The sequence below is a fragment of the Nycticebus coucang genome, chromosome 16, assembly GCF_027406575.1.
Source record: "Nycticebus coucang isolate mNycCou1 chromosome 16, mNycCou1.pri, whole genome shotgun sequence".
NCBI classification, from domain to species: Eukaryota; Metazoa; Chordata; class Mammalia; order Primates; family Lorisidae; genus Nycticebus; species Nycticebus coucang.
The window spans coordinates 41,327,017-41,351,760 of record NC_069795.1 but is presented as its reverse complement, the minus strand read 5'-3'; the positions used below and the strand labels follow the sequence as shown (position 1 = coordinate 41,351,760).

The following is a 24,744-nucleotide window of genomic DNA, read 5'->3' as shown; positions in this document are numbered from 1 at the left end:
GAAGGAATATTATGCAACACATTCTACGAAGCAAATATCACCTTAATCCCCAAACCAGGGAAAAACCCAAAAAGAAAAGAAAATTATAGACCAATATCACTAATGAATATTGATGCTAAAATACTCAATAAGATCCTAACAAACAGAATCCAACAACACATCAAAAAAATTATACATCACAACCAAGTGGGATTTATCCCAGGGTCTCAAGGCTGGTTCAATATACACAAATCTATAAATGTAATTCAGCACATAAACAAACTAAAAAATAAGGGCCATATGATTCTTTTAATTGATGCAGAAAAAGCTTTTGATAATATCCAGCATCCCTTCATGATCAGAATACTTAAGAAACCTGATATAGAAGGGACATCTCTTAAACTAAAGAGGCCATCTACAGCAAACCCACAGCCAACATCGTACTGAATGGAGTTAAATTGAAATCATTTCCACTTAGATCAGGAACCAGGCAAGGTTGCCCATTGTCTCCATTCCTCTTTAACATTGTAATGGAAGTTTTAGCCATTGCTATTAGGGAAGAAAAGGTGATCAAGCGTATCCACATAGGGTCAGAAGAGATCAAACTTTCACTCTTCGCAGATGATATGGTTGTATATCTGGAAAACACTAGGGATTCTACTACAAAACTTTTAGAAGTGATCAAGGAATACAGCAATGTCTCAGGCTACAAAATCAACACCCATAAATCTGTAGCCTTTATATATACCAACAATAACCAACCCAAAAAAACAGTCAAGGACTCTATTCCTTTCAAAGTAGTGCCAAAGAAGATGAAATATTTGGGAGTATACTAACAAAGGATGTGAAAGATCTCTACAGAGAGAACTTTGAAACTTTAAGAAAAGAAATAGCTGAAGATGTTAACAAATGGAAAAACATACCATGCTCATGGCTGGGAAGAATCTACATTGTTAAAATTTCTATACTTCCCAAAGCAATATATAATTTTAATGCAATTCCTATTAAAGCTCCATTGTCATATTTTAAAGATCTTGAAAAAATAATACTTCATTTTATATGGAATCAGAAAAAAACTCGAATAGCCAAAACATTACTCAGCAATAAAAACACAGGAGGAGAAATCACGCTACCAGAACTGAGACTGTACTATAAATCGATAGTGATCAAAACAGCATGGTACTGGCACAAAAACAGAGAAGTAGATGTCTAGAACAGAATAGAGAACCAAGAGATGAATCCAGCTACTTACCGTTATTTGATCATTGACAAGCAAATTAAGAACATTCAGTGGGGAAAGATTCCCTATTTAACAAATGGGTGCCGGGTGAACTGGCTGGCAACCTGTAGAAAATTGAAACTGGACCCACACCTTTCACCATAAACTAAGGTAGACTCTCACTGGATAAAAGCTTCAAACTTAAGACATGAAACAATAAAAATACTTGAAGAAAGTGCAGGGAAAACTCTTGAAGGAATCGACCTGGGTCAATATTTTATGAGGAGGCTATTGAAGCATTATCAAAATACACTACTGGGACCTGATCAAACTAAAAAGCTTCTACACAGCCAAGAACATAGTAAGTAAAGCAAGCAGACAGCCCTCAGAATGGGAGAAAATATTTGCAGATTATACCTCTGATAAAGGTCTGCTAAAGAATCCACAGAGAACTCAAATGTATTAGCAAGAAAAAAACACATGATCCCATCTCAGTGTGGGCAAGGGACTTGAAGAGAAACTTCTCTAAAGAAGACAGACGCACTTTCTACAAACACATGAAAAAAAGCTCATCATCCTTAATCATCAGAGAAATGCAAATCAAAACTACTTTAAGATATCACCTAACCCCAGTAAGAGTAGCCCACATAACAAAATTCCAAAACCACAGATGTTGGTGTGGATGTGGAGAAAAGGGCACACTTCTACACTGCTGGTGGGAATGCACGCTAATACATTTCCTCTGGAAGGATGTTTGGAGAATACTTAGAGACCTAAAAATAGACCTGCCATTCGATCCTCTAATTTCTTTACTTGGTTTATACCCAGAAGACCAAAAATCACAATATAACAAAGACATCTGTACCAGAATGTTTATTGCAGCTCAATTCATAATTGCTAAGTCATGGAAGAAGCCCAAGTGCCCATCGACCCACGAATGGACTAGCAAATTGTGGTACATGTATACCATGGAATATTATGCAGCCTTAAAGAAAGATGGAGACTTTACCTCTTTCATGTTTAGATGGATGGAGCTGGAACATATTCTTCTTAGCAAAGTATCTCAGAAATGGAAGAAAAAGTATCCAATGTACTCAGCCCTACTATGAAGCTAAATTATAGCTTTCACATGAAGGCTATAACCCAGCTATAGCACAGGACTATGAGGAAAGGACCAAGGAAGGGGATGGGAAGGGGGAGGTTAGGGTGGAGGGAGGATAATGGGTGGGGCCACACCTACGGTGCATCTTAGAATGGGTACAGGCAAAACTTACTAAAGGCAGAATACAAATGTCTACATACAATAACTAAGAAAATGCCATGAAGGCTACGTTGAACAGTTAGATTAGACTATTTCAGATTGTATATGAAACCAGCACACTGTACCCCTTGATTGCACTAATGTACACAGCTATGATTTAACAATAAAAAAAAGGAAAAAAAAGATTTAGAAAAAAATAAAATCAACTAACTTTAGCTAATTGATAATTATGGAATACTCAACTCCAAAATGCATGTATTCCTTTAAGTAGAAAAAGAATACTCATCAAAATATTGAAGACTATATGTACAACAAGACTCAATAAATTTGAGTGGATTAAAATCATATATAGTATGTTCTCAGATTGGCAATGAGATTAAATTATAAAATATTTATAAAAATATTTCATATATACAGTATATAACATTTTATACAATGTATTAAAGTGTGAGATGCTTCTAAAGCATAACATAAGGGAGATATATATTTATAGCATTAAATGAATATATAATAGAAGAAAATTCTCAAATCAATATCAGCTTAGTCCTCAAGCAACTCATAAAAGAGGAGAATATTAAACTAAAATGAAATAGAGATAAACAAAATAATAGAGATTACAGGAGAAATCAATGAGACATAAATCATAAAGCCCAGGGTATAAAAAATTATTTCTTTTCAAGATAAATAAAATTAAAAACATTTAGCCAAACAGATCAGGGATTTTTTAAAAGATACAATTACAACTATCAGGAATGAGAGAGGTTGCATTACCGGAAACACTATAAGTATTAAAAGAGATAATAATGTAATACCAGGAATAACACTACACCAAAAAGATAGACAACTCAGATGAAAGGGGGTGATAGTTCTTAAACAATACAAACTGCTAGCTCACTTAAGAAACAGAAAAGCCAGAAAATCCTATTTTTATTAAATAAACTGAATTTGGATTTTAAAATTTTCCATAAAGAAAATTCCACACTCTCATGGCTACATTGGTGATTCTTTCAAACATTTAAAAAATAGTAATACCAATTCTACACAAACTCCTCCAAAAAATTAAAATGAAAGATGTATTCCTAACTTAATCTATGAATCAAGCATTACTCTAATACCAAACCCAAATAAAAATATTACTAGATTTTTTAAAACAATAGATCAATGTTCCTCATAAATGTTAAAAATTTAAACAAAATTTTATCAAGTCAAATACAGCAATATATAAAACACAGACTTTCCCTAAATCCATGAACCCATTCTTAAGAAAACATCAAACAAGCCCAGATTTGACAAAATATTTTATAAGGACTCTTTAAGAGTATCAAAGTTATGAGAAATAAGATAGAAATTGTGACAGATCAGAGAAATCTAAACATAATAACTAAATGGAACATGATATTTTGGTCTGAATCCACCATTAGTAAAAAATTTAATAGAAAAATCAGTAAAATTTAATTTAAAATGTGTGAATACTATTGAACAAATGTTAATTTCTCTGTTTTGACAAATGTGCCATGGTTATGTAAGATGTTAACATTAGAAAACCTGAGAGAAGATTTGAACTATACTCAAAAGACCTAGAACATTCAAACAATTTTGAAAAGGAAAAATGTTTGAAAATCAACATTACCTGGTTTCAAGACTTATTAAAAAGCAACAGAAGCCAAAACAGTCCTCTATTGGCTTAAAAACAGACAAATAAGTCAATGGATTTTAAGTGAGAAAAGTTAATCTTTTCAAATAATGCTGTAATAATTGGATAGACATCTGTAGAAAATTGGAAAGAAATAAAATTGGGGCAGCACCTGTGGCTCAAAGGAGTGGGCGCCAGCCCCATGTGCCAGAGGTGGCAGGTTCAAACCCAGCCTCGGCCAAAACCAATAACAACAACAACAAAAAAAAGTACAATTCTTTTTGTCTGCACATGGCATGATCATGCATAGAAAAATATAAAGACTCCAATTGCATCTCTATACACTGACATCAAACTACCCAAAGAAGAAATCAAGAAAAAAAATACCATTTTTGATAGCATCAAACAGAATACGATACTTAGGAATAAATTTAATCAGGAGGTGAAAGATCTATACACTGAAAACTATAACACATAGATGAAATAAATTATAGAAGATAAAAATAATTGGAAAAATATTTCATGTGCATGGTTAAGATAAGTAATATTTTTAAGATGTCTATACTACCTAAAGCAATCTACAGAGGCTATGGAATGCCTAGCAAAATTCCAGTATCTTTTTTTTTCAGAATTAGAAAAAAATTCTAAAATTCATATAGAACCACTAAAGACCCTGCATAGCAAAAGCAATCTTGAGCTAAAGTAATAAAGCTGAAGGCATCGCTATGTAATAAATCTTCAGTAATCAAAACAATGCAGTATTGGCATAAAAACAGATACGTACACCAGCAGAACAGAATAGAGAGCCTAGAAATAAATTAATTTTTAACAAAAATGCCAAGAATATACAATGGGGAAAATACTCTTTAAAAACAAATAGTGTTGGGAAAGTGGATATACACATGCAAAAGAAAAAAAATGTAAAGAAATTAGACTCTTCTCTTACACCCTACATGAAAATCAATTTAAAATGGATTAAAGATAAATTTACGACCTGAAGCCATGAAACTCCTAGAAGAAACATCAAGGATGTTTACAGTATTGGTCTGGGTAATAATTTTTTTTTATATATGACAACAAAAGCACAGGCAACAAAGGCAAAATTAAACAAATGAGATTTCATCAAACCGAAAAGTTTCTGCATAGGAAAGGATACAATCAACAAGATGAAAAGGCAAATATGCGCAAACCATGTGTCTGATAAAGGGTTAATATCCAGAATATATCAGAAACTTATACAACTCAGAAAGAAATTAATTAGTAATCTCAGAGATCTCATCTGTATTTGAGTATTTGGGAACAAAATTCTCACAAATCAATAGACAATAGAGCTTTTATAAAATAAAGTTCCACAAGTCAACCATATTCACTATTTCAAATGTAACACTTTCTGGACAATAGAGATTACAATGAAGCAAATGCTTTGTTTCTCAATAAAACATCAAAACCAACAACAACAACAACAAAAAAACATAAATAGGGGCATTTACTAAGCTTAAGAGAAAATTTAGACCTCCAGGGTACATACATAATAAAAATATAAATAATGCATAGATACCTTAAATATTGGTGGAGATTGGTTTATTATTAACATGTATTAAGTATCCATGTTTTATCTATGATTGTCTAATAATTTTTACTTAATACTCAGAATATGCAATATATAATCTTTATTATACTCTGGAGTATGACCAAATCGACCTCTGTCAGCCAAAATCTCCATCTCTAAAATTTCATTAAGTCTATATTAAAATTTTTGCATTTCAAGAGATTTAAATTTGGAAAATTTCTTGGATTCAACCCTTAGTGTACCCAAGTCAGAGTAAGGATTGATTATTTTAAGATTGTAGTCCTCTTTTCAAAACCAACTTTATAAGCTTCTCTGGCACAAATATACAGAAAACTTCAGGAGAAACTTTTGATCTGAGGCTTATCTTCCAGCCTGACATGAGGTTTAGACATAAGTTCTTGACATTTTTGCCGTGTCAGATTCTGGCATTCAGCTCTCATCTTTTCACAAATATAAATGCTCAAGAATATTTCTCAGATTTATATTCTAAGATTACCTTCTCCCAACCCTATCACACATGCATATTAATCAATATGTATTCCTGATCATAAAAGTGCCACTAACCAAGAGAAGTTTTGTGAAAACTGAAAACAAACAAACAGTTATTTCAATGATTCTTAGTGACAGAATCTCAAGTTAACTTAATGCTAAGCAATCTTGTAGGCTATATGCATCTTTTATTTGCAGAAGAAAATTAATCCTGAGAGGACTATGCTCTGATCCAGAGAAAACATAGGCTACCATTTCCTAGAACTGAGTCTATAATTCTCTATTCCAAATAAATTATTTGAGCAAATTCTGTTACTTTTCACCTATATCAAGTTGTCACCCAAATGTAGGGAAGTGGCAGTGGAGAATGGACATGAAGAAACTCTAGCCATGAGTTCTGAGAGAATCCACCTAGAAGCCAAACAGCACCACTGTGCAGCTGTAGTTAAGAGGTCTAGCCTGTCTGTCCTCACCTTGACAAATTCAAGAACTCTGAGCTAGGTGTATAAAGTACTGGGTAACACTAGTTTGGTGACACTTTGAATAAGTTTCACATATCAGATATGTTCAACAGTACTACAGAATATTATGCTTTGTGAATATCATTAGTTTTCATTTTTTGTATATTTTTTCTTTTAATTTGAGGGAAATTCATTTAAAAAAACTTTAAATAGATAATCACAAATGTGTCAACTTCCCACATTTTGGCAGAATAAAATGTCATACCTGCTCCCTTTCTTCATGACAGGGTCATAGGATACAAGCATGGTAACAGAAAATCTAAACCAAACTCTAAAGATGGGGAAGATTTGGAGGAGGAAGGTGAAGTGTGGAAACATGAATGATTCATATCACAGGATAAATTGCTAGCACCCATACTTTCCCTCGGTGTAGGCCACCGCTTTCATCATTTTTAAGAGAATATCTGTCCAACATGGAGGCACAAAAGATAGTTTCCCGAAGTCTTAAAGGCATAAGACAAGGAAGAATATAAAATTCATTTTAAAAAGCTATTTTAAGGCTACTATGACAGAAATAAAAATATAAAGATTATTAAGGCATACACAGTCCACAGGCACACGTGACGTGTTTAAAATGACAAGCATCTGCAGAAAATAACACGTGAGCATGTAACTTAGTTAATAAAGACATGATCTTTTCTCTGTATTTAAACGAAAGGAAATGTTTGGTGTTGTCCATGCTTTGAAAGAGAATTAAAAGAAGAATAATTTTAAAAATTAAAACAGAATAAATATACCAAATAGAAATAAAAAGATTATATTTTGAAACATCATATTCATAAAAAAGGAAGGGGAAAGGTGCAGGAGAGGAAAGAGAGAGAGGGTCAAAGGGAAGAGAGAAGGGAGGGGGAGGATTAGTCTGAAAGGGAAATTCTCTTTGGGAGTCACTTTTAGGAAAAACAGTATATAATTTGTCAATAGATAAACTCTATTCATCAGTCCAAGGAGCAGAAAGGGACTGTTGCAGAAATGTATATGTGTTTACATATACACAGTAGAACCTGTGTAAGTTGATTACCCAAGGAATGGTAATAAACTGGTCAACATAGAGAGGTGGTCTACATAAGTAACTAGGCCTACTGTACTGATACATACATGTACTTTACTTTCTTATACAACTTTTATTAGAGAATGTCATACGGAGTCATGCATAATCAAGACACAGTAAAATCATACATACAGTATCATGTAAAATCAGTATTTACTGTTTTAGCATTGTTTACTCATTCTTTCTGTTTCTTATTCTTATTAAAAATATAAATAGAGAAAGCACTCTCAGTTCAATAGGGGTTACACCACTCAGCATACCCGGGCATTTTTTTCATAGCAAATTGCTTCAACTGCATTATCAAATGCCCTACATCCTCTTCTTTTAGCGTCTCTACGATTTCTGTATCATCCTTGTTTCTTCTACTTCGTCAAGCTGCTTCATGCACTTTTATGTTGGTCTGTACTTTTTCAATATTGCTTGGAAAATTGCTTCTGGGTCAGGTTCATTATAGGTTGCCACCTTGTCATCCATTGCAATAAAACCATCAAAATGTACTCCTATGAAATCTGCCATAGGAGACAAAATGTCTGACGGGGCCAAAACATCATGCTGTTGGGTTGAGACAAATCTAACTTTCTTGAAACATTTCTACATCATTTCCAGGTAAATTTTATTCAAAGCATATCTGATCCAGAGCACAGCATCCAGAGAGCTAACTGATGGGTGAAGTGGCTTCCATAAGCGAACCACAGGTTTGTGTTTTAGTAATGACCCTCTGAGGAAGCTGGTCTCAGTAGTGCATATTAAATGTTTTGATGATGGCTTGGTCAAGAGGTTGGATTTCTGAAGTCATGTTTGAAGGCAGAAATTTCACGTTTGTGAGATGATTCGCTTGTGGGTGGCCAGGGCAGTTGTCTATTCTCAGTAGAACAGACCATTTCTTCTACATTTCTTGCTCAGTACCCCTTACTGAGCTTCTCAAAAAGGGCACCAGTCCTCCAGGCACATTTGCTTGATCTCCAAGTGACAGAGAGGTGTTTAGGCTTCAGGTTTGTAAATGCATGGCTTTGACAATTTACCAGTCACCAAGGACTTCAGTTTCTCTCCAGCTGAGATAGCACAAAGCAGAACTGTGGAATGTTCTTTGGAAAGTTTTCGTCTCTACTTTGTCACCCTCATGACAAGGCTCCTCTCAGGCACCACCTTGAAAAAGAGTCCACACTCATCAGCATTAAAGATCTCCTCATCTTGGAGGAGAAGTCTGGAAAGTTTTTGATGAACTCTTCCATTGGATGACCACATAAGACTTTCCGGAAGATCTCATGTCTCAGTCTAAATTGCTGGAGCCAATCACTTGATGCTTAAAATCTACCACACCAAATTCCTGTGCTAATTTTTTAGCAACTTCTTGGATCATCAACCTGGAGAAGTGCCCTCATTTTTTGAACCACTTAATGTGACTTCACTGAGAAAAGTTTGCTTCCTTATTGCTGTAGTTCTCCACTTTCATTACCATATCTCTCCAAGTACTCATGTTTACATTTATGGATATTGCTAACTGTGGTCTGGCTAACACAAAATGTTCTGCCATCTTTCTTTGGCTGTTACTTTCCAGAAAATGTAGACCAAACATTTCCTTAAATTTCAGCTCTTTGAGTTCTTTCCTTTGGGCCATGTCATCTTGATTAACTATAAAATTTTTCAGACCAATCCTTCACTTTGAAAAAATATTCCACAACACATGATAAACAATAGAATGTTATATTACCAATATATGGTAATAAGAAAACATGAAAAAAGAACTTACACTAAAGAAAAAAATAACACAACTAAGGGGCAAAACCCACACCTGCTAGTCCATGGTGTAGAATAGACTCAACTGGTCAAGTTATTGAGGATGAATTAATACTATGTATCACAGTCCAAGTGGTCAGGCAACATACAACTTGCAGGGTGGTCAAAATACAGAGGTCAGTCTTCCCTTGAGTACATGTGGTGCTTGTCTGGTTAACTTAAGGAGGTGATCAATGCAAGGAAGTCGTCAACTATGGAGGTTCTACTGTATATGTATATCAAAATCATAAACAATATCATACGTCTAGCTCGATTCCCATTACCCTATAAAGTAGTGAGTGATACTTTAGACATTAGAAAATATTTCTTGTAACTTGGTTTTCTAGCAAATATCTCAAGCCTACCACAAATATTCTAAATGTACCTACAGACTTCAGGTTTACTATAAGTAGAATAACACCTCAAAGGAGCAAAAGCTACAGTATAATGTGCCCATGTGTTATGAGAATTGTGGATGGAACATCATAAGGTTACACAAAAATATTAGGTCCATACAGAGGTTACTTTTTAGCTCTGTTTTATGATTCTAGACCAGCAGTTCCCACCCTTTTTAGCACCGGAAACCAGCTTCATGGAGATAATTTTTTCCTCAGATGCGGGTGGAGGGTATAAGGGGATAAGATAGGAGACGGAGCTCTGGTGGTGATGCAAGAGTGATGGACAGTGGATATAAAACAGATGAAGCTTCACTCACTTGCCTGCCACTCACCCCCTGCTGTGTGGCCCAATTCCTAACAAACCTGGAAACTTTTTGGCACCAGGGACCAGTTTCACAGCAGACAATTTTTCCTCGGATGCAATGGGGGTGGGAGCTATGGACAGGAGGTAGAGCTCAGGCAGTGATGCTGTGAAGCCTCATTCCTAGCAGGGGCTCGGGACTGCAATTCGACAGTACAGCTGTATACATCATGGCCTGTTACAGACAGAAAGTATTCCCTAAATACTCTGGAAAAAACTATAGGTCTTAATTTTTCTAAGCTTGTCTCTTGATAGAGGCAGTCACAGGCACACTAGGTTTTTGGGATTATCTGGGTAAATATTAATTGGTTTACATACAGATGCAGATAAAGATACAAATATAAACAAAGACAATGACAGGCATAGACATTCAGTTGCAAGAGTATCTCCACACAAAGCCTCCTTGTTCCTCTCTGTGTAGGAATCAAGGATTGTCAAAGGGTGTGACCCACGATCTCAGGATCACAAATATGGAAGAATGCTGGAATGCTGGAATGCTCAAAAAGATTATGTCTATCCTACCCAATTAATGATCTCCTATTAAATTCCAAAGATCTTCCCGTCAACTTCCTCTACCACATAACTTACTAAGAATCTAACGAATACTAACAATACAGAAAACACACAAACTGATCCCAGAAATAGTTCAGAAATAAAGAGATTTCAAATATAGTTTTTATACAGTTTTGAAATTAAAATAATATTTAAAAATCAAATTAGCTATGCACTATTTTGGACTATCTGCTTAGTTAAGAAAATGAAAAATAATGCTTCTAATAGAGCTGTATGGTAATGTAATATATAGAAAGGTATTTGTTTTATTTCATAGGAAAAAGAGAAATGACTAAATACCTATATTATTAATCATTTAAATATTCTAATGATAAATATAATATTTACAGTAGATGACTTAGAAAATAAAAATATTATGAGAAAAAAAGTCATCCATAATCCCACCACCCACTCCAATTTTCTATGTTTTTGGAATTTATACACAAATGAGGTAATACTACTCATTTTCTTTCTTGTTTATTTAACAAAACAAAATATTTTCACATTATTGAATATTCTTCTACAGATAAATCAACATCCATAATCCATAATACTTTTCCAAATATTATTTAAAAGCAAGGCTATGAAGATTATTATTCTACCAATATTTCTGTACATTTTTTAGATTACATTCCACAATTAGAATTGTATAATAAAATTTTATATTTTTTAAGACTTTAAAACATATTGCTAAATTTTCCTCAAATATATTTCTAAGAAGAAATTATAGTCCCATCAGTAATATGGAAGTAACATTTAGCTACCTCAAAAACACTGGCCATAGAAAATATAAAATATTTATCTCCCCGATTGGGTCATTTGCTTCTATCCCATGACCTCTTGTTTTAATATTCATATCTTGATTTTCAGCCAAATTTTGTCCACCTAGATTTCTCTGATAATTCCTGGGTCATTTTGATTTATCCAGGCCTCAATGGATATGTTTATCTTGTTGTTATTAATGTAGGTGCTCTTTCTATATATAGTACAACCTCTGTAAGTTGACTACCCAAGGGACTATAACAAACTGGTCAACATATTAAGGCAATCAATATATGGACCCAGGCTTACATACATGTGATACATCCCCAGTGTATAAAAGTTTGGTCAACTTGGAGAGGTAGCCAAGATAAGGAAGCAGTCAGCTATGGAAATTCTACTGTAATGTCTACCGTTAGTCACACGTACTGACAATATTGTCCCCCGGTTATTTGCCTTAAATCTTCATCATGCCTGAGAAATTGGCTCTGGCTAATAGGATAACTTTATTCAAGATTTATATCTTTAAGATAATCACTTGTTTTATGTGTCAGAACATAAACAGAAGTTCTAATAAATTTAATATAAGAAATCTAGGCCAGGTGCAGTGGCTCATGCCTGTGATCCTAACATTCTGGGAGGCCGAGGAGGGTGGATTTATTGAGCTCATGAGTTCGAGACCAGCCTGAGCAAAAGCAAGACCCTGTCCTACTAAAAATAGAAAATCTCAGGCAAGAGGATCGCTTGAGCCCAAGTGTTTGAGGTTGCTGTGAGCTATGATGCTATGGCACTCTACTGAAAGCAACAGCTTGAGACTATATCAAAAAAAAAGAAGAAGAAGAAATCTGCAAGTTGCCAGACCCCAAATCAAACGAAAGCAATGTCTGACAATCATGACTACATAAACTTATGGAGAACATCAACTTGTTCCGCATAAAAGCACAATGAAAAAGCTCTGAATCTCTTTTCTGTTGCTGTCAAGTAGGAGAGGTGTATGTGTGTGCGCGCACAGGCATGTGTATGTATGTTGTCCAATCAAAAATTCTTTACATGTTTATATTCACAGTCTTATAAATGGTCTCAACTTCTCTATCAATTGGCAAGTTGAAAAAGATTTCGAAGTGGAAGTAACCCGTGGATTGAGTTTTTTAAGGATCATTGAAGAATTAGAGGAAAGTTGTCCTATCAAAAATCACAAAAGCATGAAGGAACTTAAAACACACAAGGACAGTCAGAAATTCATTGTGGCAGTAACACTGGATTCTGGAAGAGGAGGGTAATGGTTACTGGAAAGATAAAATTGGAAACAGATGAATAAGAGTCCTGTATGCAGTTATTAAGTGTTATTCGGGGGTAACCAAAGAACAGGGAAAACAGTCAATCAGAAAATTGAGACCATTAAAATGAACATAAAAATTAGACTATAAATTCTAAGATGGAAATCAAACAGTGTCTTGCTAATTTGTTGCTGGTTAGTAATGCAAAACTTTCTGACTTCAATGTGTTCTATTAGAAATATATTGCTTAAAATCAATCATATAATTTGTTTTTAAATTTATATCATTACTGGCTTATCAATTTATTTTGAAGCCAATAAGGTCTAAGGTCTTTGAGATTCATATTTAATATACCTTTGCAAAGCCAATAAATCAATCTGTGAATCAATGGTCTCTTCATATAATGTTTCTAAAAAGATGATCGAAAGAAATGAAACTACACTTTGGAATATTGTATATTATATTCACTCTGATCTAAAATTTGCATAAACAATATTTCTTCCCTGTTAATGCAATCACAGTTGAACAGTAGCCAAAATGTGGAAACAGCCTAAACGCCACCAACACAGGAATGGATTAACAAGCTGTGGTATACGTATACCATGGAATACTATTCAGCCGTTTAAAAAGATGGAGACTTTACATCTTTCATATTAACTGGGATGGAAGTGGAACATATTATTCTTAGTAAAGTATCACAAGAATGGAGAAGAAGAATCCTATGTACTCAATTCTGATATGAGGACAATTAATGACCTAGTACATGGTGGGGGGGTGGGGGAAAAAGAGAGCAGAAAGAGAGAAGGAGGAACGGGGGTTGGGGGTCATGGAGTGTGACACACCTTTTGGGGGTGGGACACAATCGTAAAAGGGACTTTACCTAACAAATGCAATCAATGTAACCTGGTTCTTTGTACCCTCAATGAATCCCAACAATTAAAAAAAAAATCTGAACATCTTGACCATTCAAAATTTAAAACTATCAATGATGATGAAATAGTGTATCAAGTTATCATAGGATTAAACATTTGTACAAAACAACTTTCTTCCTGTTACAGTAGTAACAATACCTTAAGTGAAATGTGATACACATGTGTTTCTAGAAAGCAGCTACACAAACACAGGGAAGAACCTTATGGAAAACCATGACACATTAAGGGACCTATTGATTACATTGTATGCCCAATTCAAGAAATTTTACTTACACAAAATCAAGAACATAGCCTCCAGTGGATAATTTGGTAAGTTACACATTGCCTTCATATTGGTTTATTCATGTTTTCCATATAACATAACACAACTAGCTGTCTGAAACTAAAATGATAGATTTCAGTAATGCAGATCTTGTTCAGAATGCATTAACACATATACCTAACATTTATATGTCTTAGTGTATTTAATAATGGCAAATTTTAATCATTTTAAGATAAGAATGAAATAAAATATCTTAAAATATCGTATTTGGCAAAAGCTAGTAAGGTTAGTCTGCAGGACATTAGTTTTCTTGTTATGACAACAAACCAAAATATTCTCATAATGACAGGAAACACTTCAGTTTTCTGCAATTTGCTGAATAGAAGCATTACATAACCTTTTTGTTATTATAAAATGTCTTAACATTTTTTGAAATAAGCCACTGTTAATGGTTTCTCCTAACTGTTCACTAGTTTATTTTTAAAAACCTCTTCCATTCAAAAGATCTTTGTTTAAGCTCTAGTGATGTTCTTCATCCAATATTTCTTCAAATCACTCCCATAAAAAAAAAAACTAATGACAAACATGGGTTAATTAACTTTCATTTATGTTCTTTACCTATTAAAAACCTTTTTCTTTAAAATGTACAAATTGATAAATATTCCTGTGAGAAACAATCCTGTAATAATATTTTCTTTGTGAAAATACAAGAAGAATTTTGCAACATATTGCTCCTAAATTTTACAGTGAAAATATAAAGAAAAAATGAAAACACTATTTAGACCTTTGATATCACAGATATGTCAAATCAAGATGATTCCTCTTTACTATATTTTTTTCTACTTTCCAGATACTTCTATTCATATAAAATAGGAATGGTAAATGAAGCAATATCAAAATAATAGTGATAGAATACAATATTTAACATTTACTCAGTCCAGAGTAAGGGCATTAATTCCTTTACTACTTCACAACAACCCTTTCGGTAGGTATTGACATTAATGGCATTTTGTGAAGAACCGTGACTTGGCCCTGTAGTCCACCTACACTAGATTTAACTTCATGATTTTTCCCTTCAAAGATAATAAGAAAGATCCTTTTTAGTCTTTCCCTCTGCTCATTAATGGCCATTTATTTCCTGTTTCTCTATTGCTGAAGGATAACTAACCTTCAGGATCCTCCTGTCCCCTGCCCAGCTCTTCCCCGACTGCTGCTGGCATCTGTTTTCAGTCCTGCTCTGCATACCTTCCAAGACTCTCTGCTTCATCTTCCTAACCTTTTCTCTGTGTCCCAGACCTTTGTACCTCTTTTCTCAGTTTGTACTCTTTTTCCTAACTCCTACTCTTAAACGTTTCTTTTTTTTCCTATCAAGCTCACTGTTTTTATGTCTTCTCACTTCTAATACTATCAAAATTCTTTGCCAACCATTTTAAGCATTTGAGGTAGAATCAAACTGATTTTATTGACGATTATATTGACCAGCAGTGCCAAACACAAGGCATTTAATACAAACAATATGTTTATAAACCCCTTGTATTGGTTAGAATGTTTTCCAACCCATATAACAAGTCTGAGCATTGAATGTATATAAGAAGAAACAAACCATTAAAATTATGAAATTTGAAAAATTATGCTTCTATATTATTTTCACAACTTCATTAGGCTAAGTACCTAAAGAGTATTATTTAGTATTATTTTCAAAAGCAAACATAAATTTTCATTTCTATTTTATGCCAAGTGAAAGATTATTAAAGCAATTAGATTAAAATATAACTTATATTGTAAACAATTGCAATGAAAAAAATCTCAATTTTTAATTAATGAATTAAAATAATAATTATTTGATTGTACCCAGCCTTCTTTATAGTAATAAATATCACAAAAGTTTATAAGAACTAATTATAATCAGTAAGAAAAACTATACAACAGGGGTAAGAGAATTCTCACACCTCCAATACAGTATTTAATAAAAAGAAATCTATGCCAAGTAGACCAAAATTACATGTTTAACTATGTCATTTCCTAGCTCTATGACCTTGGGAAGATTATTTAATTTCTGTAAGCTTGTTATATCTCACATGCTACCTCTGGAGGAATAAATGTGAAATGTAATTAAAGTGCTTGGTGTATGTTTAATAACGCATACTTTATCAATAAATTGGCATTCTTATTATTATTATAAAATAATTATCACTGCCCATAATGTAGCAGAAGCTCAAATTATGTAGGCACCTCTTTCATAAGTCTTTATAATCAATTTTTGGGTGTTCTTATCTTCGGGAAATTATAATGGTTCCTCTTAGTGATAAAATTATGGGCAGATAAAATACTAAGACAATTGTATACTTAAAATTTCATAGGTCAAATAGAAATCAACAGGTCCTAATTAGTGTGTATTTGTGTGTGTATACCTATATATTTAATTTCTATAGAATATGTGCATTACACACACACTCTAATATAGCATAGCAAGTATACACGAAATATGTAGAGTTTGGTCTTCCAAATTTGGTCTTGTCTTTACTGTGAAGTTATTTAATTTTAAAATTTTCTCAAGAACTATAGAATTTTTAACTTTCCTAATAATTTTTTAAAGATGATAACATGAAGCTAAACTCTAATTAGAGAAAACATATGTAAAATGTAGACACATACTGGTATTTCATTACAATTGGTGTTCTTGAAGAACACATCTGGGTAATAATATAAAGCTCATGCATAAGCAATCCCCAGTTGAGAATGAATGAAAAAGAAGACTTACATGAAAATCAAAACAACTGCATCTAGACATGGCATGAAAATTTCATAAGAAGTCTAAGACAATTCTGCATAAAGGGAAAATGTATTCTCTGTCTAAAAGATTATCTTCTATGATATTTCCAAAATGTGTAGAAATGTTCAACAAAGTATCTGGCTATAAACAATGACAACTCTGTAAAGAAAATAACTCGATATTTAAGGATTTGTCCCAGTATATAATCCATCATGGAAATGTGCTATCTAACTTTTTATTGCTCTTTTTCTCTTATATAACAGCTAAAGGAAGAAATAACCTCAAAATCATTTGATGCTGGAAACCAAGAATTATATTCCATTTAATCCCTATGTTTATTTTTCTTCCCACAGTAATACAACATCCTTCTCTGCAGAAGCTATATTATTTGAGAAGAAATGTGGAGTAAGGAAGTTTCAAATACACTTCTCTTTCAAACCTAGAGCATGAATAATAACAAATTTTAATCCTTTTTTTGGCAAGAGTTAAAAAATAAGCAGATATAGCTTGAGAAAGAAAAACAGGTTTACACCTTTCTCATGTCACGTGATTAGCTAATAATTCCTTTTGCTAATATAAAATGCCGTTCCTTCCCTAAAGGAGCCATAAACTTTTCTAGTCAACACCTAGTTAAATTATCCATTTATTAAACTGTACTATTCTTCTAATTCACCTTCGAACTCTTAGAACAGGTTATTAACTGAGGCAGCCAAAGTTTCCTTTTGCACCTGCAAATAACAATTGAATCTACAATTAAGGATCATTTCCTCTGTTTTGAAATTCAAATAATGGCATTAAAGCAGAATGCAATATTTTTATCTGCATCTGGTCAGGCTATTTCCTGGCATTTGGTATGGATTAACAGGATGAATGTATAAAAATGCTACAGAAAGATTCTGAGATCATCTCCGATGATTCTGCCAGAACTATTACAGAGAAATAATAAGTCTTTTCAAACTGTTTCATTGTTGTTTTATTAGATTCTAAATCTGTTTATAATGGAATCCTATACTAAAGAAATCACCAAAGAAAACACACGAAGCACAGTTTTGAGGCACCTATATTCAGCTTATTAACAAGACATCACATTATTCAAATAAAAGATGTGCAATAATTCCGGTATCAGTGAGGCAGTGGATCAAAAGTCAAAGGAAAGTGAGGCATGTAAATTGTAGAAATTGGGGGGCACTTCAGGACAGAGGGTAGGTTGAGATTAAAAAGGATTTCATGAAAAACATACCATACCTAGAAAAGGCCTTTAAGGATAGGCATGATTTCAAAAGCCAAAATGCTGGAGAGACAATCATGGAAGAAAACATGAACTTACCTAGGACATATGAAGTAGTTTACAAAAGTTGAAGGATATGGGAGTGGTCATACAAGAGGTTGAGGACAGTGTGGGGATGTACAAACAGAAAGGGTATGAGACGTAAGACTTTCCCTCACCCATCGTAAGGGTGAAGGCTGACACTCCTATAACAAAAGACAGAGAAAAATATGACATGTTTATTTAATCCAAGTTTAACATAACACAGGAACCTTCAGAATAAATACTCAAGGGAACACTGTCCATTTACATGCTTAGATTTGATGAAGAGTGGATAGTCATGTGGAAAAGTGACCATATAAGAAGGGAATGATCTAATAATAACAGACTGAGTGGGGAAATCCGGCAAGGGCTGTCCTGCTGCTTCTTGACCTCTTGGCGTGACATTCCTTCCTGTCTAGTATAGGGCAGGACCACTTCTGGAATGAAGGTTTTATGATCTACTTTCAGACAAGGTAAGACAGAGAATTTTTTTTTTTTTTTATGGAAAGCTCTTACACAAAAATGTGGGGTGAAGGTTATAGTAATATTTCTCGGTTTTACAGCTGGCTTTGGAAGAGAGGGTTTCTGGTTTCTGTGGGGAAGAGGAAATCTTGTTTCTGTGGCTTGTCTTGGGGGAGAACTGGAAGCAGATGAGAAGAGGGTGGGAGGTAGGAGAGGCTTTGCCTCTCAGGCCCTTCCAATATCCTTCAGTTCAAAGTACTCAGCCAAAACACCGTACCTTGGGATATCAGTTTCTGAGTCTTGAAAAAGAGAGATATGAATCTGTATCATCATTTTATGTGATCCAATAGGCAGGGGGGAACTTACAAAGGTTTTGGAGAAGTTGACAAATAATTTTTTGATATGCTAACAGAAATGTGTAAATTTACAGTGGACCGATTATAGAAAATTATTGCAAAACCCTACCTGTAAAACAGAGTAGAATCAGTAAGAACATGGATTTGGAGATTATTAAGATCTGAGGTGAAATACAGTGTCTGCCCTTGGTTGAGTGTTTTGAACAATTTTCTCAGTCTCTGTAGATTCCTTTCCGGATTCTTCCTTTACAATCTAGGTGTGATTAGTAGGGACCTCAGCGTCACTATGAGGATAAGTAAAATTAACATATTTAATTCAGTAAATGTTAAATGTTAAATTGGCAACTTAATTAAAGAAATGAATAATGATGGAAGCAGTAACAATGGAAAAGTTGAGATAGCAAATGTGAAAGCACCACAGAGGTAGAGGATGCAGCTGGGATCCCTAAATAAAACACCCATTTTGAACACTGAGATGAGCTAGATGAATAATTGGTCCTTAATGACCATAACTAAAGTTAATTTTGTTTTAGACCAATATTCTTTTTAAATAAAAAGTATTTCTGATATTAGGAAATAACTTTGACTTAAAAAAAACTGCCAATTTGTAAGTTTTCTAATATATAGAATATATACAATAAGAAACACGTAGAATGCCTGCAATACAGATTAAAGGTGTTTAAAAAGAGTCATATAATAATATTTTGGTTGAAAAGTCCTTTTTAACTATAATCATGACGGTATTGTATAACTATCTAGTTCCTACTGAACTTCAGTAGCTTCCATGAGGGCAGCACACCCTATTTTTGAAACATCTGCCACAAATCAAGCAGGATCATTCATGGGGGTTTAATTTGATCTCTCTTAATAGCCTAAGATAAATTCATAGATAGCACAACAGGTTGAGACCTTAGAAGAGGTAGATAAATAGAAGGCTGCAGACAATAGCATCGTTAGCTTTATGTTCATCAGACGCTGATATAAAAAAGAGAAATTACATGAGTGTAAAAAACTAAACTCAGCACTGACTTACAATTTTGATGAAGAGTAGCTAGGTACTAATGTACTAATTATTGGTTCATTTATTACAATAATTAATAGTTCATTATTGAATTAAGAAGTAGTTTGTTTTTTGGGTTTTATTTGAGACAGAGTCTCACTTTATCACCCTCAGTAGAGTATTGTAGCGTCACAGCTCACAGCAACCTCCAACTCTTGCTTGGAATTAAGCAATTTTCTTGCCTCAGCCTCAAGAGTACCTGGGACTACAGGCGCCCACCACAATGCCCAGCTATTTTTTGTTACAATTCTCATTGCTGTTTTAGTTGGCCAGGGCTGGTTTTGAACCAGCCACCCTTGGTATATGGGGCCAGTGCCCTACCCACTGAGCATCAGGCACCACCCACAAACAATAGATTACAAATGAAAACCTGTTAGATTCTCAAGTATATTGGACTTCGTTTTAATTTAACTTAGAGTAAACTTTTTAAAATCATGAACACTAAAAATTTTGCCTGCAAGACAGTATTATTTACACTTTCCTGTTAAAAATTCTATAAACATGCACATACAGAATTACAAGCAAATTTTGCCTCAAAATTTCAGATACTGACCATTTTATGAAATTGATTAATATTTTCAGTTTAACCACAGCACATGTAACATCAATTCAGGTTTATTTTTCTTGTCATTGCAATGAGATGGATAATTTTTCTGCAAACTAACTGCCCCATCAAAATTTTGTGTGCTTTCAGGAACATATGAAGATCTTCCTACTTCCTGAATAATCAGGTAATATTTACTATAGATATAGCTCATTAGTTTCAAACAATCTGATGCCAATTAATTATTTTAGTTATAAACTTATTCAATTTTTTAATTATACCCTTTACATTTTATAATTAAATTTAGACTTTATTTACAACTTATGAAAGAATTTGTTTAATGAAAAAGACATCCTGTTAGCATGATATACTCAATCATCAGTTTTACTATGAAATATGAACAGAAGTGTCCTCCAGGATAAAAAGATGTTTCTTAAGAAAAAAAGTATTTATTCCTCTTTTCAATATCTATTACTTTTTCTGAATCCTGAAATTATCATTGTAATATGTAACTTACTCTATTTTATAATAACCCTTACTGGATTTGATTTTTAAATTTTACTTAATCTAGCATTTCAGTGCAAAATAACTCATTAACCTTTCATTCTTTCAAATATGCTAATAGTTAAAATGTACACAATATTTGACATTTGGTAATGCATATTATATGATATTTACAAATCAAAAAGACAACCACATGCTAAATAACATCTTTAAATGGAACAAAGACACAAACAGCAATTGAAAAATGTAATTTTTAAAAAAAAAATGCAATAAATAGTAAAATAAGAAAGTGACCCCTAAATTAAAAAATAAATAGCAATGATTTACAATTTTAAATTTAACAAATGGACCTTTTCAAAATACTAATCAATTCTCATAACGATCTGCAAAGAGTAAATCTTCATGACTTCAAATATATCATAATTCAGTATAAAATTTTTTAAATGTGTCTAACCAATATATTGAGCCTAAAACTTGTATGTACTCTTAGACCCATTGTGCCTCCAGGCATTTAGCATTCATCAAAGATACGAGGATAAAGACATTCAAAGATAATGAACAAGAATGCTTATTCTTAATAGTATTAAAATTTTGGAAGCATGCTACATATGTAATGCCAAAGGAATCACTGAATCAGATTCAGAGTTCATCTGATTATGAACTCTGATTATGCAACATGAAATATTCTAATACTACTTTTTTAAAAGGCTATTTTTCAAAGAATAATTGTTAGCATGGACTGCTAATCAGAAATAAATATTAAGTGAAATATCCAGATGCAAAATTTTAATTAAAATGTTATTACACTGTAATGCAAAGGAAATTGATGGAAAACCAAATAGTAATTACCTCTTATTAGTAAAATTTCAACATAGTTCATTTCTTTTTACTTTACTATTTTTTCCCAAATGAGATGTATGGATTTCGAAAAATTTATTCAATTTGTTTTGGTAGTTATTTTTATTGTATAAAGTATACAACATGATTTTTTATATGTTTACCTTGATAGACATAAACATAGTGAAGTGATTGATTACTACATTTAAGCAAATTAACATATTCATCATCCTATATAGTTACCTTCATTTTTGTATGTGTTAATAAAATGGACTCTCTTGGCAAATAACCAGTACACAGTACAATATCAATTATTATTAACTATAATCTTTATGTTGTAGATTAGATTCTTCATGCAATAAATTTCAGATAGATAATGGATAGATGAGTTTTATATTTTTCATTATTGCTTGTAAGCATTATGTAAGGTCTGACAAGTTTTCAAATTCATCTTAGAAAAAGTGATACATATTTCATTGCTGAACATCAGTACAGTCACCTTCAAAATACTCCCCTTGGGAAATTATGCAGTGCCTCATTTCCACTTCAGAGCAATTTTTGAATTCTTTTTCTGAAATGACCATCAGAGCTATCATTGTATAGTGCACAAAAACACACAACTATGATAATGAACATCACTTAACAAGACACCACCACGTGTTCACAGGAACACAGCTGTGAGACACTGATATAGCAAAGTTACAACACGTTACTGAATTGTTTGAGCGGTGCCTCCAATACTGTAAGCTTACAATGGCAAGTTCACGAACTTAACTGTCAGACTAGGTGCTGGCATTAATGCATAGCTCCCCAAGGGGAGTACTTCAAAGGTGACTATAGTGTTATTCAGCAATGAGGTATATAACACTTTTTCTAGGATAAGTTCACGAACTTAATTGCTAGTCCTTCATTTTAACAATGTTGATTCTTCCCAGGCATGAGCAGAGTATGTTCTTCCATTTGTTAATGTGTTCTGATATTTCTTTTCTAAGGGTTTCATATTCTTTTTTCTTTTTTTTTTTTTTTGTTTTACTGTTCAAAATTTTTTAATTTAGCATTGGAAATCGATGTTATATAAGCTTTTTTGATTTAAGTATATTATGATCCATGCATTTCAGTTTTATGTTTGATTAGTTTCTTGACAGAGAGAGTGCCATATTTTATACATTTTTCTTGTACTCTCTGATATATTTTTCAAGTTGCCCGTCTGTATAGTCCAATTCTGCTGTGCTAATTCTCTTAAAATAGCTGCATGTTGTTGGTCAGGATCAGACCAATGGGACCCTGTCTGAGTGCTCTTGTATCCTGCCTTGACAGCTATAGAGGCCTCCAGTCATTCTGCCTACCTTACCTCCATCTTGTATTCAGCTTTCAGAATTTTCCTTCTAAAACTCATACCTTATAACATTCCTTCGTATTCTTTCTATAGCGATCCTTCATGTCTTTAGTCAGGTATATTCCCAGGTATTTCATTTTCTTGGAAGCTACTGTGATGGCTAGTGTGTCTTTAATTTGATTCTCAACTTGACTGTTATTGACATAAATGAAGGCTACTGATATGTGGACATTGATTTTGAATCCTGAGGCATTAGCATATTCCTTAATCATTTCCAGGAGACTTGTGGTTGAATCACTAAGGTTTTCTAAATATAAGATCGTATCATCATCAGCAAAGAGTGAGGGTTTGACCTCTTCTGTCCCCATTTGAATACCCTTGATATTGTTCTCTTGCCTGATTGCATTGGCTAGCACTTCCAGCACCATGTTGAATAACAGTGCCCATACTATACGCCCACAGGAGAGAAAAACACAATTAAACTCAAGGTAGTGGGGAGAGAATGGGAGGTAAAAAAAAGGGGAGAGAAAGGAAGGGAGGTTGGTAAACTCTTACCTAATGGGCACATGCAATGGTATACAGCACATTCTCTGGGTGATGGGCTCAACTACAACTTGAAATTTACCTAACAAATGCAAACAACGTAACCTATCATTTGTACCCTCACAATAATCTGAAATTTTAAAAAAAGAAATTGAAAGACAAATGCTTTAGTATAGTTAAAATATCCTAACATACTTTTATAAGAAAAAAACTCCACTGCATTATGGAAAAATGGTTTGCACTTTCATATGTTATAGATCCAAAAATATTTCATACAAATTTAGAATATCAAGAGTCATCTTCTCTTTCCTGATTCATAGGATGAATACACAGTTGCTTTAATTTTCTTTCCATGTTAGCTATTAACTTGCTTAATTTGAAGAACATTTTATTTACAGCTTTATCTTTACCAGAATTTCATTTTTTTAGTTTGCACAAGATACATGCCTTCAACTCATTAAGAATTTCTAGGTTCCTATTTATATAATTTGTGTAATGGTCCCTAACCTTACTTTAAAACCTCAAATTTTAATATTCTAAGTTGGACCAATTCCTTATAAGTGTTCCTTTTTGCTATTATTCTGGAATTTTTCTATATTATATTACTGGATTTCTTAAAGTCCAACTGTTTATTTTTCTCAAATTTTTGTGGTATTAGTAAACTATATTTTCAAATATTTTTCCAAAATTTGGAAGTTTTATCTTTATGATCTTCAGCACTTCTGATATGAAGTCTAACTAGACTTAAAGTCATTCCTCTATCTAGAAGAAAATCCATTTGTTTTTGTTTTTTCTGAGAGCTTTCAGATTTTCTCTTAATTCTTACAGGGCTGCACTGTCAACACTATATGACTAAGGGTGGGTAGGTGTAGGAAGGGACAGGATGATGTATGTGTGTAAGATATTCTTCCCTGTGTTGTTTTCTATCATTGTTGTCACTGCTTGAGTCGTCATTTTTGCATTAGATTGACTATGGTAAAAAT

At 33.3% G+C, this 24,744-nt stretch overlaps 1 long non-coding RNA gene across 1 annotated transcript in view; it reads left to right on the top strand.

Moving 5' to 3' along the window:
- The first annotated feature begins 18,487 nt into the window (after nt 1-18,487).
- LOC128568138 (uncharacterized) overlaps nt 18,488-24,744 on the top strand; it is a 111,807-nt gene continuing 105,550 nt past the window's right edge. The window contains exons 1-2 of the long non-coding RNA XR_008374990.1: nt 18,488-18,592; nt 20,692-20,728. This is a non-coding gene — a long non-coding RNA (uncharacterized LOC128568138). The remainder of the gene's footprint in view (nt 18,593-20,691; nt 20,729-24,744) is intronic.